The sequence below is a fragment of the Lissotriton vulgaris genome, chromosome 2_1, assembly GCF_964263255.1.
Source record: "Lissotriton vulgaris chromosome 2_1, aLisVul1.2, whole genome shotgun sequence".
NCBI classification, from domain to species: Eukaryota; Metazoa; Chordata; class Amphibia; order Caudata; family Salamandridae; genus Lissotriton; species Lissotriton vulgaris.
In genome coordinates, this window is record NC_141687.1 from 1,276,427,247 (window position 1) to 1,276,445,772 (window position 18,526).

Below are 18,526 nucleotides of genomic sequence, written 5' to 3' on the forward strand. Positions count from 1 at the left end.
ACAAATGCTGGGGGCGTGTGGTACATTCCGCCCTTCATGCCATGTCTCATATTGTGTGCTAATCCCACCCTGCTCCCTTTAAATACCCCTGCACCCCATAATCATAACCCACCCTTACTCCTTAAAATACCCCAACACCCTTAAACACTAACCCATCTTAACCTTATAAATATACCCTGTACCCCAAACCTAGCCCTGAACCCTAAAATACCACTGTAACCCCAAACCTAACCCTACAATACCCCTGTACCCCCAAACCTACCTCTGAACCCTAAAATACCCCTGTACCCCAAACCTAGCCCTGAAACCCATAAATAGCCCTGTACCCCCAAAAACCAACCCTAGCCCTGAACCCTTAAAATACCCCTGTACCCCAAAACCCAAACCTACCCCTGAACCCTAAAAATACCCCTATACCCCAAAACCCAAACCTAGCCCTGAACCCTAAAATACCACTGTATCCCAAAACCCAAACCTACCTCTGAACCCTAAAATACCACTTTACCCCCAAACCTAACCCTAAAATACCCCTGTACCCCAAACCTAGCCCTGAAACCCATAAATAGCCCTGTACCCCCAAAAACCAACCCTAGCCCTGAACCCTTAAAATACCCCTGTACCCCAAAACCCAAACCTACCCCTGAACCCTAAAAATACCCCTATACCCCAAAACCCAAACCTAGCCCTGAACCCTAAAATACCACTGTATCCCAAAACCCAAACCTACCTCTGAACCCTAAAATACCACTTTACCCCCAAACCTAACCCTAAAATACCCCTGTACCCCAAAACCCAAACCTACCTCTGAACCATAAAATACCCCTGCACCCCAAAACCCAAACCTAGCCCTGAACCCTAAAATACCACTGTACCCCAAAACCCAAACCTACCTCTGAACCCTAAAATACCACTTTACCCCCAAACTTAACCCTAAAATACCCCTGTACCCCAAAACCCAAACCTACCTCTGAACCATAAAATACCCCTGCACCCCAAACCTAGCCCTGAACCCTAAAAATACCCCTGTAAAACCAAAACCCAAACCTAACCCTGAACCCTTAAAATACCCTTGTACCCCAAAACCCAAACCTAGCCCTGAACCCTAAAAATACCCCTGTACACCATAACTATATCTGAACCCTTAAAATACCCAAACACCCCAAAACATATATCTCAGTACCCCAAAACATATACCCCTATACCCATACTTACCTTATCCAAACATAAAAATAAAAAAAATGCTTTTCCCCTTCATGCATGTACAACGAATTTCGTTGTAAATGTATGCGTGGTAAAAGCATATCAAATGTAATGCCGTGCGTTATAATGGCATTGTGGAGTCATGGTACTTTCGTAATTAAAGTATGCGAGTGATGATATGCGGAAAGAAAGTTGTGGAATAATGGGTGTTTACCCTCCCCGGGTAAGTACATTGGTGGCACGGCGGCCACATCTCCAGCAACACTCATATTTTTTCACTACCCATTTCAAAAATGCACATGTCTCACTCATTGATCGCCAGCACCGACATACACTTTTAGACACCCCTCCCGCCACAAGTTCGAGAATTGCGAACTTTAGAGCGGGGAGCTACGTTCGAATCTCGGCATCAGCTCAACATCCTGTGATTCCAGGCAAATCGCTTGGTCTCCCCGTGCCTAACACAAATGAATGTGTTCCTCTGTAATGTAAATTGTGCCCATGCCATGTTGTCGAGTGCGCGCTATATAATATTGCACGGAAAAATAAAGTAGAGAAACTCGAGTTCACACACTACTGAACGCGCACTGTTAAGTGCATCAGCTGTGCACTGTGAATCGGAGCGTTTCACAGGCCTGTCACAGATAAGAAATGCTATCTAAACGAAAGCCTAAAAAACAATATACTACTGGCCGGCAGCAATTCATACCCGGACAACGTTGGGATGGGCTGCTAGTTTATTATAAAATTGCATACGTTTAAAATTAGCACCGCGGAGTCCAATTCTTCGTCACCTCTGATAGCAAGCTGCAGATGGCGTGGGGTGATTCTTTTTACTTTCAAGTCTTTTGATGCATTACCAGCAAGCTCAAGAACCTCGGCGGTTAGGTACTAGAGGATGGCGGCGCTGTACACGGCGGCGGTAGCCCCCACGCGTCCGTGGCTGGTGGTCCTGGACTTAAGATGTCTGTGGATACGGCCCACCGGGAACTGAAGACCGGCCCTCTGTGAGCGGGAAACGGCCTTTGTCTTGGTCTTCCCGGAGTCTTTTCCTGCTTTACCGCCAGCCATTTTAAAACACTCTTAAATCCTTCCAACGGCCGAGACAACAGCGGACTAGGCTCCCAGGCAGAATGCGGTGTCAGACCGAATAAACACGAGCCCCGACTATTCAACGCTCCGTATCGATCACCGATTTAAACTGATTAAAATTTAAAAGAATTGGACTCCCTCATTAAAGCAACTATCGCTGGTGGTGGTGTAATTCCACACATCCACAAATCTCTCATTGGAAAGAAAGAGCAGCAACACACTTAAATGCAGTTACCTTCAGTGATATATCTACACGTCAAAGGATCTTTGATTGGGAAGAAGGGGCTGTCTAAACATTTAAACAAAAAATGGACTACAACACATCTAAGTGAACTTTCCCAAATTACCCTGCCTTTTTGTAATTGTATTTGCAAAGTTAGCTTTGTAACCAGCCATTTGGATTGAATTCTTACCCCATATTTAAGTGTTGCTGTGGCTTCAAAGAAGCTATTGATTCAGAAAGTTGGTTTTGGTTGGTGAGTTTTATTCTGTCAAACATTTTAATTGTAGTGCAGAGATGGTATCGAACACTTGGATTTTGTACAGACCTACGATACTTGTTCTGTTAACTTCCGTTGCTCAATAAATGTCATATCCAACTTTCGTTAAAAAAAAAAAAAAAAAAAAAAAAAATTAGCACCGCGGAAGATGGTTTTATTAAATGTATTAATCTTATTCCATGGCAGCTTGTTAATTTCAATGTCTTCCCTCTTTTTCCACCTTTCTATAATCTTATTGGAGGAGTCGATTACATTGTCTTCTCTTAATATTTTAATCCAAGTACTGATCTTTTGTGTTGGATTATTTAATGCTATAGACAGATCTTTTCTATAAAATAAGTTACCTATATCTAACTCTCTAAGATCCGCATGGAGCATCAAAAAGGACCATTTCAGTATTGTAAAGGCGTGGTGGATCTGTCTAGAGATTTCCTCCCAGGATTTCCATCTATTCCCTATGAGGAAGTCCTCAATTTTCTCAAAGCCATTCTCCTTCCAGAGTCTCCCTAAATTATTATCCAAACGGCCCCTCTCTCCGAAGCTAAAATTTATTAAATCCGTTGTATTACTTATTTTAAACATGCCATAAAATTTCGAAAGCTGTGTTTTCTGTTTAAAAACCCACTGTAAGGACTTATAACAAACCTTCTTTGGGTCCTTCGTAATTCTAACAGGATCAGTAATATTGGATTCCAACAACATCTTCTTAGTAAAAAAATTGTCTGCCTCATGATAGTCTAGACAAAAAAACCTAAAGCTGTGGTGTGCAAAAGAAGCAAAATAATATTCTCTGAGATTTGGGAGGGACAGCCCTCCTTGTGCAAATGGGAGATACAGGGTCTTCTTCTGAGGAAAAACCTTCTCAGGAAGCTTTTTAGATGCCAGAGACTTTCCAGTCTTTTTAGGGGGGGGATACAGATGACTATCCAGAAGGTGGAGAAGACTTTTTTGCAGAAGGCAAGCCAGAACCCTTGGAGGGCTGAACACCTTAGCCCCAGGAGAAGATAGATCTTCCTCAGCCATCCTCTTTCTAGAGGATAGATGACCCGGAGGCCACACTTCCCACCTCAGATAAAGGGTTATCCTGGTCTTTAATCTCCTACAGCCACAGAAGTAGGAGTCCTTTCCTATCTCTGAGCGTCTTCTGAGGGAAGGTCCTACAGATCTTACACTCTCTCACCACATGATCAGGATAAAGGCAGTAGAGGCACTTTTTGTGGGTGTCTTCTGAAAAAAGCCGGAGCTTCCCACAAGATTCAGAAGGCTTGAAGGGAGATTTTTAAGTAGATGCCATCCTAAAGGAGAGAAATCCAGTCAGAAAAGTGAAGTACTCACCAAAGCTCAGGGAGACTCCCTTCACACGACGTGCGGTAGAAAATCTGAGAGCCTGAGCCTCTGGGGAGAACATTCTGGTGGGTGCTGTCGCCTGATTGGCTGCAGTTTGGACTATACAAAATGACTATGATAGTCACAAATGTGGACGTTTTTTCTCTTGTAGCCTAGGGCTACTTCACTTCCTGGTTGTTTATTACCAAGGTTTTCTGGTTACTAAGTGCATATTATTGCTTTTCTATGTACCGTGGGACTCCCACTCCGACGATGGGGAATGATTTAGGCATGTGAATCTATGAAAGACACTCCAATGCTGGAGAATATATTCCTCCCACAACATTTAGTCATCCGGACGCTTTATTTGGCGGAACTAAGGGAAGGACACTAGGGTTTGGCGAAGCCACTGTAGCCTGTACCACCAGTCACTTTGTGGTGGGATGTTGCACAAGACAAACAGGATTCCCAGGGGCGGGTCGATGCATATGGGCTATAACCCGATCAACTGGAGCTCCCGATACTGGTTTCGCCCATGCTCCTAACAAAAGGACTCATAACGGAGTAAAGGCTCCACTCAGTCTCACCTTGGAGAAGAACATTCACTAAAGGGTCTGTGGACAATTATGAGGGAAGCTGGAAACCTAAAACTACAGCTGCCCTCTTCAATACCACCGCGTAGGAGGAACACACCTTTGTTGTTATACCAGGTGTTGACAGTAAATCAGACACTGGAGAGGACTCAAGTCCACTAGCCTCACCCAGCGCAGTCAGCCAATTTTGCTCCAAAGGAGGCTGGGCAGCAGGGTCCAAAGGGTTTTGACACCCTATATTATTCCCTTCACCTGCAAAACTGTGCATTACCATAGGATAAGCAGACACAGGTGGCATAAGGGCAGGTGGAAAGTTGCCTTAAATAGACTGCTCCATTGTCGCGCATCCAGAGCCGTTACGGCATCGTATCAATGTCAGAAATAGTAACCGGTTGACGTCGATCAGTGACGTGGATGTTATTGGCTGCCCCAGCCCCAAAAGGTGTGAACCCAAAGGGCTGTGCACCAGCGCCACCTTGAATCCAATACCTGATTCAGAGGGCCCAACTGTTACCAAGGACGAACCCGCCACCGATGATGCATTCAGGGCACCTCTCCCCTCCGTGGGGCACGAAGGCATACCAGAGGGGGGGCCCAAAGAGTTCATGCAGGAAAATTTAACATTCCTGCATTTGGGCTAGAGTCGCCCGGGCTCAAGGATAATTAGGGAGGCACAAGGTGGACTACTGTGGATGCTTCGCATCTGAAGGCTGGGAGACGGTGTCAGAAACTAACTTACGTTTCAACTGTTGGTGCTTCAGAGCCATCTTCGACTTAGACGGAGATGGCACCTCAACCGAACGATTCTTTGTTGAAGTCCAGAGACCAGCCAGAGACTGAGCAGCGGTACCTCAGATAGTGGTGCCACCAGAAGTTTCATATGGGGATCTCAACGCCTTCGGACGAAGATGCCGACAGGAACCGCACTCCTCGGGGTCATGGTGTTCTCCAAGGCACCACAAACAGATGGCCTGAGGATGTGTGATCGACATCAGTCTGTCACAAGATCCATAGGGTTTAATCCCCGAAGACAATCTCAAAAGTGTTACAACAAACAAATGATGGACGGAATGCTGACAATGCAAACATTCTCCCACAGTCAAAAGATCTGGGTTAAATCCATTGTTCTTTTGCCCACTACGCCACCCCAGTTTGGACCCAGCCAGGTCCTGTGCTCTCCATGCCACTGGAATCGAGTTATCCTGGCTGATGAGGGATGAAAGCCCGAAAACGGTCCTAGGATGCTGGTTTCCAGTCCAGGGAGGACTGGCCTGGCAGTTCAGGCTGGACTGTTCCCATTGGGCACAGGGTCAAACTGATTTGCATATGGCTGGGTCCAAACTGGGATGGCATGGTGAGCAAAAAAACGATAGATTTAAGCATAGATCTCTGTACTGGGGTGAATGTATGACATAGTTCTGCATTCTGTCCATCATCTGTTTTTTTTGGGACAGTCTCAAAAACCACAGTTTCCTCTGAAAAAATGTCGAAATGGGCCAAAAAACACCCCCTGAACTGATCCTGATCTGCATTGCAATCGCAGAAAAGAAGGAACTGGCGTCGGTGACAATTATATGGACTCAGTCGACGTCACAACCAGTGGACACCATCGATACGTAGTCGAGCAGCACCCTCTACCAATGCGCAGACGTGCTATGGGAAAAAATATCCAGATCCAGTCTTGCACCTGGGGAAGATTTTAAAGTAAGGAATCTGTGGCTAGAGGTCTAGCATATTAAAGTGGCTATACTGTGCACAGAGTCCAGTGGTTCCTCAAAAGTGTACAGGGCTCAATGCAAAACCCAAAGTGCTCTATTAGGCCTAAGGCTGCTCGGCCACACTACCAGTAACACAATTGAGTGTAAGACATCTATTGTGCACACATGATCAATAATGGACACACAACTCAAGAAGGAGACCCAGACCAATTTTAGGAGAAAAAAAATAATACTTTGTTTATATTTAATGTGAAGGGCAAGTCTTGGTTGCTAAGGTAGTACGTTTCAAGTAAAGCTACTTTTCACGTTCTAAAGATGACAGTGTAATATTCGAATAGATGAGTATTCCCGATGGGGGGTGGGGGGGGGGATCAATTAAGGGGAGCGTCAAGCGAGTATACAACTTACAGTTCTAGCCCTCGGGTGGTCAGACCCACATGGAGTGTAGGGTCGGTTGTGGGGCGGCTGGGGCACCAATACGGGTGGATTTCAGTATCTTGGCTGAGGTGGTCGATACCAGCAATGATCTTTACCATTGCAGTTGGCGGGGGCAATACACAAGATAGGTTTCAGTCTGCGCTCAACACAGTGTCGCGGTCGATGGCTGTAATTTGGATGGGGGTCTGCAGTCGTTGGATCATCTTGGTGAGATCACTGTCGGGTGGGCTGCGCAGGACCAACAGGGCCACTAGCAGGAGGGTACATGCTCTCTGGCCCAGAGCTGTGGGAAACTAATTTCATGGGGCTGAGAGGATCTCTCGAGGTCATGGAGGGCATCCAGTTGCAATGCTTACTTCGGGCAGGGTAGAGTTGCGTTGACAAAAGCGCCGGTCCTCAACCATTATGGTGTTTGGGAGCTCTTGGGTAGTGGTGAGTGGCATCGACACCAGTGTCGGTTCTCAACTGTAGTGGTTCTTGGAGTTTGATTCTTCCTGGATAGGGAAGATTGGAGTCTTTGTCAAAGGCAGCAGTCCTCTCCGTTTTTCAGACGTTGCTGGCTGCAAGGTGGGTTGCAGGTTCACAGACGTTGGAGACAGGACAGTGGGGCTGGGCCAAGGCAGTCGTCTATAGTCTTCTCGGCTGGATCGTGTTCTTGCTTCTTAGTTTGTAACAGATCGGAGGGCCAGGTCTCAGGCGCCACATAGATCCTACATTTAGGAGGCGATTTAGGGGAGTAGCAGGTAGGGCCAATGGGCACCAAATCTGGGGTGACTACACCCTCTATTATGCCACCCTCCTGTGGGAGGGACATAGGCCTACCCCTGATTGGAGGATCCCCCCCATCTTCAAGATGGCTTGGACTGAAAGGTGTGCTTCGCCTCGCTTCCCTTCTATCCTAGGGGTAGGGTTGGCAGAGTTGGGCATGCCTCCTATCTTTTTTCATATTTCCAATCCAAGGTACGGGTGTACACCAGGGGCTGCCATCTGCTGCTAGCAGCAGAGACTGGGGTGCATTACAAAGGTGGCAAGCTTTTGAAGTTTCCCCTCTTCGAGCACTGGCCCATTCTGGGGGAGGAGGCATGACACCTCTTCCCAGGATGTGCATGGTGTATGGTCCTAGAGAGCCGGGGTAGACCCAGGGGTCAAGAAACATGTCTCCTATATTCAGTAAAGTCATCAAGGTGCTGTGGAACTTGATTTGTCGAGTCCCCAGTCAATGTACTCTCAATGGCTTCACTGGCACTTACAATATTGGGAAATGCTCATGCAGGTATGCCCTCACCTGTAGTATAGAGCAATCTGCCTTAGGGCTGTGAGGCCTGCTAGAGGAGTGACTTACCTAGGCTGCCCAGCAGTGTTAGCTGGCAGGGCACCCACAGACAGGGTGCCATGTCGACTGTTATTTTCTACCTCACAGGGGTGTGCAGCCTGCAATGGCAGTAGTCTGGTTCCAGTGAGGGGGTGGGGGAACCTAAGGGCCCTCTTCAGCTCTCAGGCCCTAGGTACCCAGGGTACCAGTTACTAGGGACTTACAGGGGGTAGAAGTACCAACTGGGAGTTTGTTTTAGGGAAGTAGCACTGGCATACGGCACCTAGTTGGCAGGGGCCCTGGGCACTATATTTAAAACCACATAAACAGCAGGCAAAAAGATGGGGGGCGAACCATGCAAAAGAAAACAAGTTACTTACCTGTAACTTCAGTTATCCAGTATTGGTATCTTTCATAGATTCACATGCCTGAATCATTCCCCGTCGCTGAGGCGGGAGTCCCACAGTAAGTAAAAAAGCAGTGCAAAAAGCACCTTGTAGTAGTAGGCCCTAGAAAAGGCCTGAGGCCTAGATTATAGTAGCCTATCTACCTCATTATGCTAAAAAGCCCAAAGTCTTTGCTCCAACCAATCAGCTTACAGCACCCTCTAGAACCCTCTCTGCAGAGCCAGTTCTCCTCAGATTTTCGTAGCACAAGTGGGAACAGGTATCCCAAACTTAGAGAACTGACTCTCCGGAGAGGAGGGTGGGTGCATGTGAATCTATGAAAGATACCAATACTGGATAACTGAAGTTACAGGTAAGTAACTTGTTTTCTCATCCAGTATTGGGGTATCTTTCATAGATTCACATGCCTGAATCAGAATAGCAAGCAGTAAACCAGGCAAAGTCGGTTGCGGATGGTGGGAGACTTATTGTAGTGCTCCCCCATGAATGCATAATTAACAACCAACAATTATGTAAAGATTGATCAGATTCGACATTGAAAATTGTGCAATTTCCTACAGAAAATTAACTTATACACCATAGAAACATATAATATGTTAAATATGTCTGCATATTATAAACCATATACTGAATTGTATGTACTTTATATAAAAATAAACCAACGTTAGTACCTGAATGTATTCCTTATGGAAACAGGTGACGTAAAACAGCTTGGCCCACTGCCGCATCATCCTGATTTGCTGATTGCAGGCAGTAGTGTCTTGTAAACGTGTGGACATTCTTCCATGTCGCAGCACGGCAAATGTTCTCAAGCGTCACTCCTGCAAACAAAGCTGCAGACGCTGCCACAGCTCTTGTGGAATGAGATCGAACAGACCTTGTCAACGGTCGGTTAGCCTTGATATGACATAACTGAATGGCGGAGGCTATCCACCTGGAAATTGTGGCTTTAGTGACCGCTTTACCCAATGTAGTCTGGCCATAGGCTACAAACAGTTGATCTGATTTTCTTAAAGTCTTGGTTCTTTGGAGGTAGAACTTTAAGCATCGTTTGATGTCTCAAGAATGCAATGTTCTTTCAGCCGGGGTTGTAGGATTTGGAAAGAAAACTTTCAGCTTGACTGGCTCATTTAGATGAAACTGGGAAGGCACCTTTGGTATGAATGTTGGATTCGTCCGCAAAGTGACATAGTCCTGGGAGAAATGCAAAAAGGGCTCCTTTATAGTGAAGGCTTGAATTTCTCCCACTCTTCTGGCAGAAGTTAGTGCTAATAACAAAGCAACCTTCCATGTCAATAATTTTAGCTCAGCTCTATGGATGGGCTCGAACGCGTGCTTCATCAGCTGTGAGAGAACAGTGTTGAGCTCCCATTCCGGTGGTGAGGGCTTTACTGGAGGATAAGCCCGGAAAAGACCCCTCATAAATTGTTTAGTTAGCGATGAAGAGCAGAGCGATTGAGTGTTAGCCATTTTTCTGTATCTGGATAAGGCCGCTAGGTGGACCTTTATTGAAGAAAAAGAAAGACCAGATCGTGCCAAAGCAATAAATAGGGCTGTATTTTCTCTGCTGGCGCCTCTATAGGGTGTAAAGCGTTAGAGATGCACCAAGCGCAGAAGCGCTTCCATTTGAGACGATACGTTTTTAATGTACTCTGGGCTCTTGCTTTCTTTAGAATGTCTCGGCAGTCCTGAGGAATTTAGAGATGTTCAAATTCTAGGAAGTTAGGAGCCATGCGTGCAGTTTCAGCGATTGAGGGTCTGGGTGAAGTACCTGACCCTCGTTGCGTGACAGTAGCGTTGGGGTTACCAACAGTCTGATCGGTGGCTCCTGTGAAAGTAGCATGAGCTCCTGAAACCAATACTGGAGAGGCCACCTGGGAGCAATTAGGAGAAGGCGGCAACTCTCCAACTTCATCTTGCGCACCACTCGTTGAATCAAAGGGATCGGAGGAAAGGCATAAGCATAAATCCCTGACCATCGCATGGACAGGGCATTCCCCCTTGATCCCCGTTGAGGGTACCTGCTGGCGTAGTACCGGCATTTCTTGTTCTGTTGGGTTGCAAATAAATCCAACTTCGGCTTGCCCCATCTCTGAAACACCTTGCTCAACTGGTTGTTGTGCAGTTCCCACTCGTGGCAATCTGATGAGGACCTGCTCAGTTTGTCTGCTAAAGTGTTGTAAAGACCTCTGACGTGTTCCGCCTTGAGAGTTATGTTGTCAAGTCAAGTCAAGTCAAGTCAAGTCATAAAAATTTGTATAGCGCACTACATACCCAGAGGGTTTCAAGGCGCTTAGGAAGGGGGGGAGGATTATTTGTCAAATATCCACGTTTTAAGCTGCTTTCTGAACGCTAGGTGGTTCTGGGTGAGGCGAAGGTAAGCGGGGAGTGAGTTCCATGTTTTAGCAGCCAGGTATGAAAAGGATCTGCCTCCCATGGTGGTCTTGTTGATGCGAGGTACAGTGGCGAAGGCTTGGCTGGACGAACGTAGTTGGCGGGAGGGGGTGTAGAAGGACAGTCGAGAGTTGAGGCAATCTGGTCCGATGTCGTAGAGAGATTTGTGTGCGTGGGTAAGCAGTCGGAAAGTGATCCTCTTATTGACGGGTAGCCAGTGGAGGTCTTTAAGGTGACCAGAGATGTGCTCGTTGCGTGGGATGTCTAATATGAGCCTGGCTGAGGCGTTTTGGATTTGTTGGAGTTTCTTCTGGAGTTTAGCGGTGGTACCTGCGTAGAGGGTGTTTCCGTAGTCCAGTCGGCTCGTGACCAGAGCGTGGGTGACTGTTTTCCTTGTTTCGGAGGGGATCCAGCGAAATGTTTTTCTGAGCATGCGAAGAATGTTGAAGCAGGAAGAGGATACGGCGCTGACTTGTCTGTTCATTGAGAGTGAAGAATCCAGGATGACGCCAAGGTTCCGTGCGTGGTCTGTCGGGATGGGTGCTTTTCCGAGGGCTTCCGGCCACCAGGAGTCGTCCCAGGCAGAGGGGGATGTACCCAAGATGAGGACTTCTGAAACTGAACTCAGACAAAACAGACTGCTTTGTTTCATCCATTCGGCGACTTCTTTCATTCCTTCGTGTAGGTTAGTTTTGGCGGTGCTGGGGTCCTTGGTGAGAGAAAGGATCAGTTGAGTGTCATCCGCGTAAGAGATGATGTTGAGGTTGTGTTGGCGGGCGATGGCCGCGAGGGGGCTCATGTATACGTTGAAGAGGGTGGGACTGCGTGAGGATCCTTGAGGTACGCCGCAGATGACTTCAGAGGCCTCGGACTTGAATGGAGGAAGGCGGACTCTCTGGGTTCTTCCGGTGAGGAACGAGGTGATCCATTCAAGTGCTTGTCCTTGGATTCCGATGTTATTGAGGCGTTGTAGAAGGGTGCTGTGGCAGACTGTGTCGAATGCTGCAGAGAGGTCGAGGAGGATGAGGGCGACTGTGTCTCCATTGTCCAGTAGAGTTCGAATGTCGTCTGTTGCTGCGATGAGGGCGGTCTCAGTGCTGTGTTTTGCTCGGAAGCCAGATTGTGAGGGGTCGAGGGATTTGTTGGCTTCGAGGAAGGCGGCGAGCTGGTTGTTGACGGCTTTCTCGATGACTTTGGCCAGGAAAGGAAGAAGCGAGATGGGGCGGTAGTTTTTGAGTTCGGTGGGGTCCGCTGTTGGTTTTTTCAGAAGGGCGGTGAGTTCAGCGTGTTTCCAGTCTTCTGGGAAGGTAGCGGAGTTGAAGGAGCAGTTGATGACGTCTCGGAGGTGCGGTGCTATGGCGGAGTCTGCTTTGTTAAAGATGTGGTGAGGGCATGGGTCTGTGGGGGATCCAGAATGGATGGAATTCATCAGGCGGATGGTTTCCTCAGTGGAGATTGGGTTCCAGGCGTTAAGGGTGTTTACGGGGGGAAGATGGTCAGCAGATGGTAGGGTGGGTTGGTTTCCGGGTTGGTTGTCAAAGCTGTTGTGGATGTCTGCAATCTTGTTGTGGAAAAAAGAGGCTAGGGAGTCGCAGAGGGTTTGAGAGGGGGTGATGTCGTTGGAGTTGGCCGAGGGGTTGGAAAATTCCTTGACGATGTTGAAAAGTTCCTTGCTGTTGTGGGCGTTGTTGTCAAGTCGATCCTTGAATGCTATTTTCTTGGCTTTTCGGATCAGTTGGTGGTGAGTGCGGGTGGCGCTTTTGAAGGCGTCCTTGGTGCTGGTGGATGGGTCTTTTTTCCAGGCCTTTTCAAGGGAGCGGCAGAGTTTCTTGGATTTCTTAAGATCATCTTTGAACCAAGAGGCCTTCTTTCTGCCAGGTTTGCTTTGACGTTTTTTCAGTGGTGCTAAGGTGTCGGCGGTGTTGGATAACCATAGGGTGAGGTTGGCGGCGGCTTCGTTGGCGTTAGAAGAGAGGGCTGGGGAGTTTCGAAGGAGCGAAGCGGAGATTTGGTCCGTGGTGATTTTGTTCCAGTTTCTTTGCAGGGTAGGTTGGAGGTGGATGTTGGGTTTTGGTTTGTTGTAGGTGAAGTGAACGCAGCTGTGGTCAGTCCAGAGGAGGTCCGTGGTGTGGCTGAAGGAGACATGATTGCTGGATGTGAAGATGGGGTCGAGTGTGTGACCTGCGATGTGGGTGGGGGAAGTGACTAGTTGTTTAAGTCCGAGGTTGCCGAGGTTGTCCACGAGGGTGGCGGTGTTGCGGTCATTGATCCTTTCAAGGTGAAAGTTGAGGTCTCCCAGAAGGATGTATTCTTTGGAGGGGAGCGCGTGAGGAGTGATGAAGTCCGTGATGTCTTCACTGAATTTTGCGCGGGGTCCTGGTGGTCTGTAGAGGAGAGTGCCTCTGAGTGTGGTTTTGGGGTCGATTTGGATCTGGAAGTGAAGGTGTTCGGAGTTGACTAGGTTGGCGTCAGAGCTGGTTGAGATGCGGATTGATTTCTTATGGACGATAGCGAGTCCTCCTCCTGTGTGGCTGGTACGGTCTTTGCGAGTAATCTTATAGTCTTCAGGGATGGCAATGGTGATGTCTGGTGCGGAGGAAGCGTTCATCCAGGTTTCCGTAAGGAAGGCGATGTCCGGTGATATGGTGTCTAGTAGATTCCATAGGTCAATGGCGTGCCTGTGGACCGATCGAGTGTTGAGAAGGATGCATTGTAGGTGGTTGGGGTCGAGAATCTGTGGTGTGGTCGTAGCGGAGATGTTGTCGGTGCCGCTGAATTTGCAGGAGTAGCAAGAGAAAGGTCCATGGGTGTGTCCAGGAGCGGCTTGGACGCAGTTGGGGGCGCGACCGGGGTTAAGGGCTAGGAGGGAGGCAGCATCGTAGGTAATGCGGGAAGACTGGGTGACGTGAGGGGCAGGGGGTCTGGCGCAGGGCGCGGTCCAGGCGCGGACGGGCGTAGACGGGCTTACCTTTGGCGCACCTTCGGCGTGGCCGTAGCGCGTGGACGCTGCGCGTGGAGGCATTGGCCATAAATGGATGGTGGAGGGGGCGGAGCGTGGGAGGGTCAGCAGCTGGGAGGCGGTAGCAGGGAGGAGGGGCGGGCCAGGGGACACACAACAAGATGGAGGGTCACAGGGCACCGGGGGCTAAAGGCTAAATTTAATAAACAATCACAGCGCAAGTCTGAAATAAATAAATAAATGCAGCGCGAGGCGGAATTAATTAAATAAATGCAACGCAAGGCGGAATTAATTAAATAAATGCAGCGCGAGGCGGAATTAAATAAATAAATACAACGCAAGGCGGAATTAATTAAATAAATGCAACGCAAGGCGGAATTAATTAAATAAATGCAGTTACAGCTCTGTAGACTCGAAGCGGTACCACCAGCCGGCCAGATCGTCAACAGGAGCTGGGATCAGGGAGCATGGGGGGAGCGACCGTGCTGGATGAGGTCCAGGTGATCACAGCGCGTCAGAGGAGGTAGGGAGCACTCTGTTCGTGGGTGGGAGGGGCAGCAGCAGGGAGGCGGTAGCAGGGAGGAGGGGCGGGCCAGGGGACACACAACAAGATGGAGGGTCACAGGGCACCGGGGGCTAAAGGCTAAATTTAATAAACAAACACAGCGCGAGGCTGAAATAAATAAATAAATGCAGCGCGAGCCGGAATTAATTAAATAAATGCAGGTAGGGAGCACTCTGATCGTGGGTGGGAGGGTCAGCAGCTGGGAGGCGGTAGCAGGGAGGAGGGGCGGGCCAGGGGACACACAACAAGATGGAGGGTCACAGGGCACCGGGGGCTAAAGGCTAAATTTAATAAACAAACACAGCGCGAGGCTGAAATAAATAAATAAATGCAGCGCGAGGCGGAATTAATTAAATAAATGCAACGCAAGGCGGAATTAATTAAATAAATGCAGCGCGAGGCGGAATTAAATAAATAAACACAACGCAAGGCGGAATTAATTAAATGAATGCAACGCAAGGCGGAATTAATTAAATAAATGCAGCGCGAGGCGGAATTAAATAAATAAACACAACGCAAGGCGGAATTAATTAAATAAATGCAGTTACAGCTCTGTAGACTCGAAGCGGTACCACCAGCCGGCCAGATCGTCAACAGGAGCTGGGATCAGGGAGCATGGGGGGAGCGACCGTGCTGGATGAGGTCCAGGTGAATGGTTAACCATTGCCATAACTCTTGGGCTTCCCTGGACAATGTTGCTGATCTCGTTCCCCCCTGCTTGTTTATATAAAACATGCTGGTAGTGTTGTCCATTCTGACCAGGACTGAGGATCCTGCTATCCTGGGGAGGAACGCTTAAAGAGAAAGAAAAATAGCTTTCAACTCTAGACTGTTGATGTGGCATTTTTTGTGCTGTTGAGACCTTTTTCCTTGTACTTGTAAATCCTGGAGATTACCTCCCCAGCCCTCCATGGACGCATCTGTCGTCAGAATGAAATCCGGAGGAGCTTGCAAGAATGAGAGTCCCTGTTCCAGATTGCTCAGCGGAGTCCACCATTGAAAAGCATGCACCATCCTGTTGGTGACTGTGATGGTGTCCTCGAAAGAGCCTGTCGCTTGATGCCATTGACAATGTAGCTCTTCCTGTAAAGGCCGCATCTTTAGACGTGCCAATGGAATGAGGTTGATGGCCGAAGAGCACATCCCCAGAAGCGATGCAAATAGGCGAACTGAAAGTGACCTTTTTCTTGACAGTTTTATGGCCAAAGCCTGTAGTCGGAGTTGTCTCTCTCGAGACAAGAATGCCTTGCATCCTACTGTGTCCAGACAAGCTCCTAGGAACAGCAGGTTCTGCTTCGGAACCAATTGAGATTTGCTCTGGTTGATTGTGAGGCCTAGCGATGTAAAGAGAATGCAGCCTATTGTAATGTCGGACTTCACTTTGGACTTTGATGGACCTTTGACTAGTCAGTCTTCCAAATACGGGAAAACCTGTACCTTTGCTGTCCGAAGAGCTGCTGCCACAGGAGCCAGGCACTTTGTAAAAATCCTTGGGGCCGACTTGAGGCCAAATGGGAGGACCTTGAACTGATAATGGGCGCCAGCGACAGTGAAACAGAGGTATTTTCGATGCTTTGGGTGGATTGGGATGTGGAAGTATGCATCTTCCATGTCCAAGGAAGCCATGTAATCTCCCTCGTTGAGGCAGTTGAGAATGTCCGAGAGGGTGACCATTCGGAACCCCTGCTTCTTGAGATATCGGTTCAGATTGCGTAGGTCTAGGATCAGTCGCCATTCCCCCCGATTTCTTTTTTATGAGGAAAAAACGGGAACAGAAACCTGTCCCTCTCTGATGGATTGGGACCTTCCCTACTGCGTTCTTGAGAAGCATGGTTTGAACTTCCTTGATCAATAAGTGAAGACGAGGGGGAGGGGAACCCCTGGGCGGAGTTGTTGGAGGTTTGGTGATGAACTCCAGGGTGTGACCATGTTGGACCAGGTCCAACACCCACTGATCTGTTGTTATTTGATGCCATTGTTGCTGGAAGGCAGATATTTTCGCTCCCACGGGAAGGTAGGGGACTGAAGGTGGCGCCCAAGTAACCTCACTGTTTCTTGTGATTGTCTCGTCCCCGACTGCTTGTGCGCCTTCTTCCTCCTTGGCGAGAGAAACCAGCCGATCCAGACTGGCGATACGAGGACTGATAGTTCTGGCGGTATTGCTGCTGGTATTGCCTGCCTAGCTGGTAATTTCCTCTGGACGAATAACCGCGTCCTCTCGCGCCTCTGAACGATCCTCTTTTGTACTGCAATGACCCTAGTGATTTTGCAGTATCTGTATCTGTTTTAATTGCTTGGAGAGCTTCGTCGACATGTTTTCCAAAGAGGGACTCTCCATCATATGCCATGTCCAGTACTTTCAATTGGACCTCTGGACGAAAGGTAGTGGCTTTCAAGCACCCTCGACGCCTTAAGACAGCCGCTCCTGCCAACTGTCTGAAATTTGTGTTCGAAATATCTAATGCGCAGTCGATGGATTCCGCCGCTGCGCGCTCTCCTTCCATTAATATTTTCCGCGCTTCCTGCCTCTCTGGAATCAGCTCTATGAAACCAGCCATTTCGGACCACATTTAGCGATCATAGCGCCCTATAATTGCCAAAGAATTCGCCGCTCTGATGGATGCCGCAGTCATGGTGGAAAACTTTTTCCCAATAAGGTCTAAGCGTCGCCCCTCTTTATCAGGTGGTGTAGAAATAGGGGTAGCTGGGTTCTTCGACCTTTGTTGTGCAGCCTGAGAGATTACTGAATCCGGACGTGGATGACCAATAAGGCACGCTGGACTAGTGAGGAGGGCACGGTACTTCTTCTCAATTCTTGGCAACACAGCAGGCACAGAAGCAGGGTTTTCCATTATCTTGAGGCCCTCTTTCCAAATGTAATCAATGATAGGAATGGCTCTAGACACCTTCCTTGTTTCCTCTTTAAAATCATGAAGAAAGCACTCAGTTTGCTCCACTGTCATCGGGAGTTTAAATCTGTTTGCTGCTCTCTGCATCAGATTGTGGAACCCACCTACATCTTCAGGTGGTGAATTTGAAGGCTGAGAAGTCCAGGGGGATGGCATGGGGATAACGTAATCATCCCATGGGTCTATTGATGGTGCGTTACGCCACTCTCCTTCCTCTTCTGATGACGTGTCCAGGGTTTGTGGAGGCAATTCAGGTGGCGTAGGTTCCACGACTGGAGAGAGCGGTGGAATTTGAGGTGGAGGAACAGAAGTAGTAGGCTGATGCATTTTTGGTGGAAAGCGTGGTTTATAATCCGCCAGCATATCCTGTAAGTCCTGTATCAAAGTAGGCGGTAAATAAGTGACTTCTGAGACCTTAGGCCGTCTCTGATGTTCCAAAGCATGAGGCACTATAATGTCCTCCTGGTAGTAGTGCTCAGTGCAAGTGTCGTCTTAATCATCATCTTGACACTTGATGATATCAGATGGGTGACGCGCCACACCAAAAGCACCTTCATTATCATCGTTCTCAAAATCATCCTCTTCATCATCGGAGTAAGATTCTAGAAGATGAGAGGGCATAAGTGGCGATATACAAGAACCTTGTTGCCTCTTGTAAGATACAAGTTGAAAGTTCTTCGTTGAAATTGGCGTACAAAAAGTCTGATTCCCAGCAATAGGCTTCAGCAAAGCTGAATCCATCAGTTTTGATGAAACCGGGGACAAAGGTGCATCCGCCAGCTGAAAAGATGCCGTCGTCGAGGGGTTTATCGTCGACGAGGTGGACGATGAAGGAATCGTCCTCTGTGGTCTTGCCGTCGGCGGGACCGTTGTCGATGGGCTCGACGTCAACGGGACCGTCGTCGATGGGCTCGACGTCGATGGAGCTACCGTCGACGGGCTCGTCGTCGGAGTAACTGTAGGCGGGCTCGTCCTCGACGGGGCAGCCGTCAACGGATTAGTCATCGATGCTTTCTTCGTCGACGAGACAGTCGTCGACGGTGGCGTCGATGGGCTCTTTTTAGACGACGAAGGCTTCGTTGACGATGATGTCTTAGTCTACGAGAGTTCTTT

At 48.4% G+C, this 18,526-nt stretch overlaps 1 protein-coding gene and 1 pseudogene across 1 annotated transcript in view; both read right to left on the minus strand.

Moving 5' to 3' along the window:
• Positions 1 to 18,526, minus strand: part of UBE4A (ubiquitination factor E4A) — a 284,893-nt gene that overhangs the window by 43,765 nt on the left and 222,602 nt on the right. The gene's annotated exons all lie outside the window — the stretch shown is intronic.
• LOC147732486 (histone H2A.Z pseudogene) lies at positions 1,933 to 2,398 on the minus strand (annotated as a pseudogene).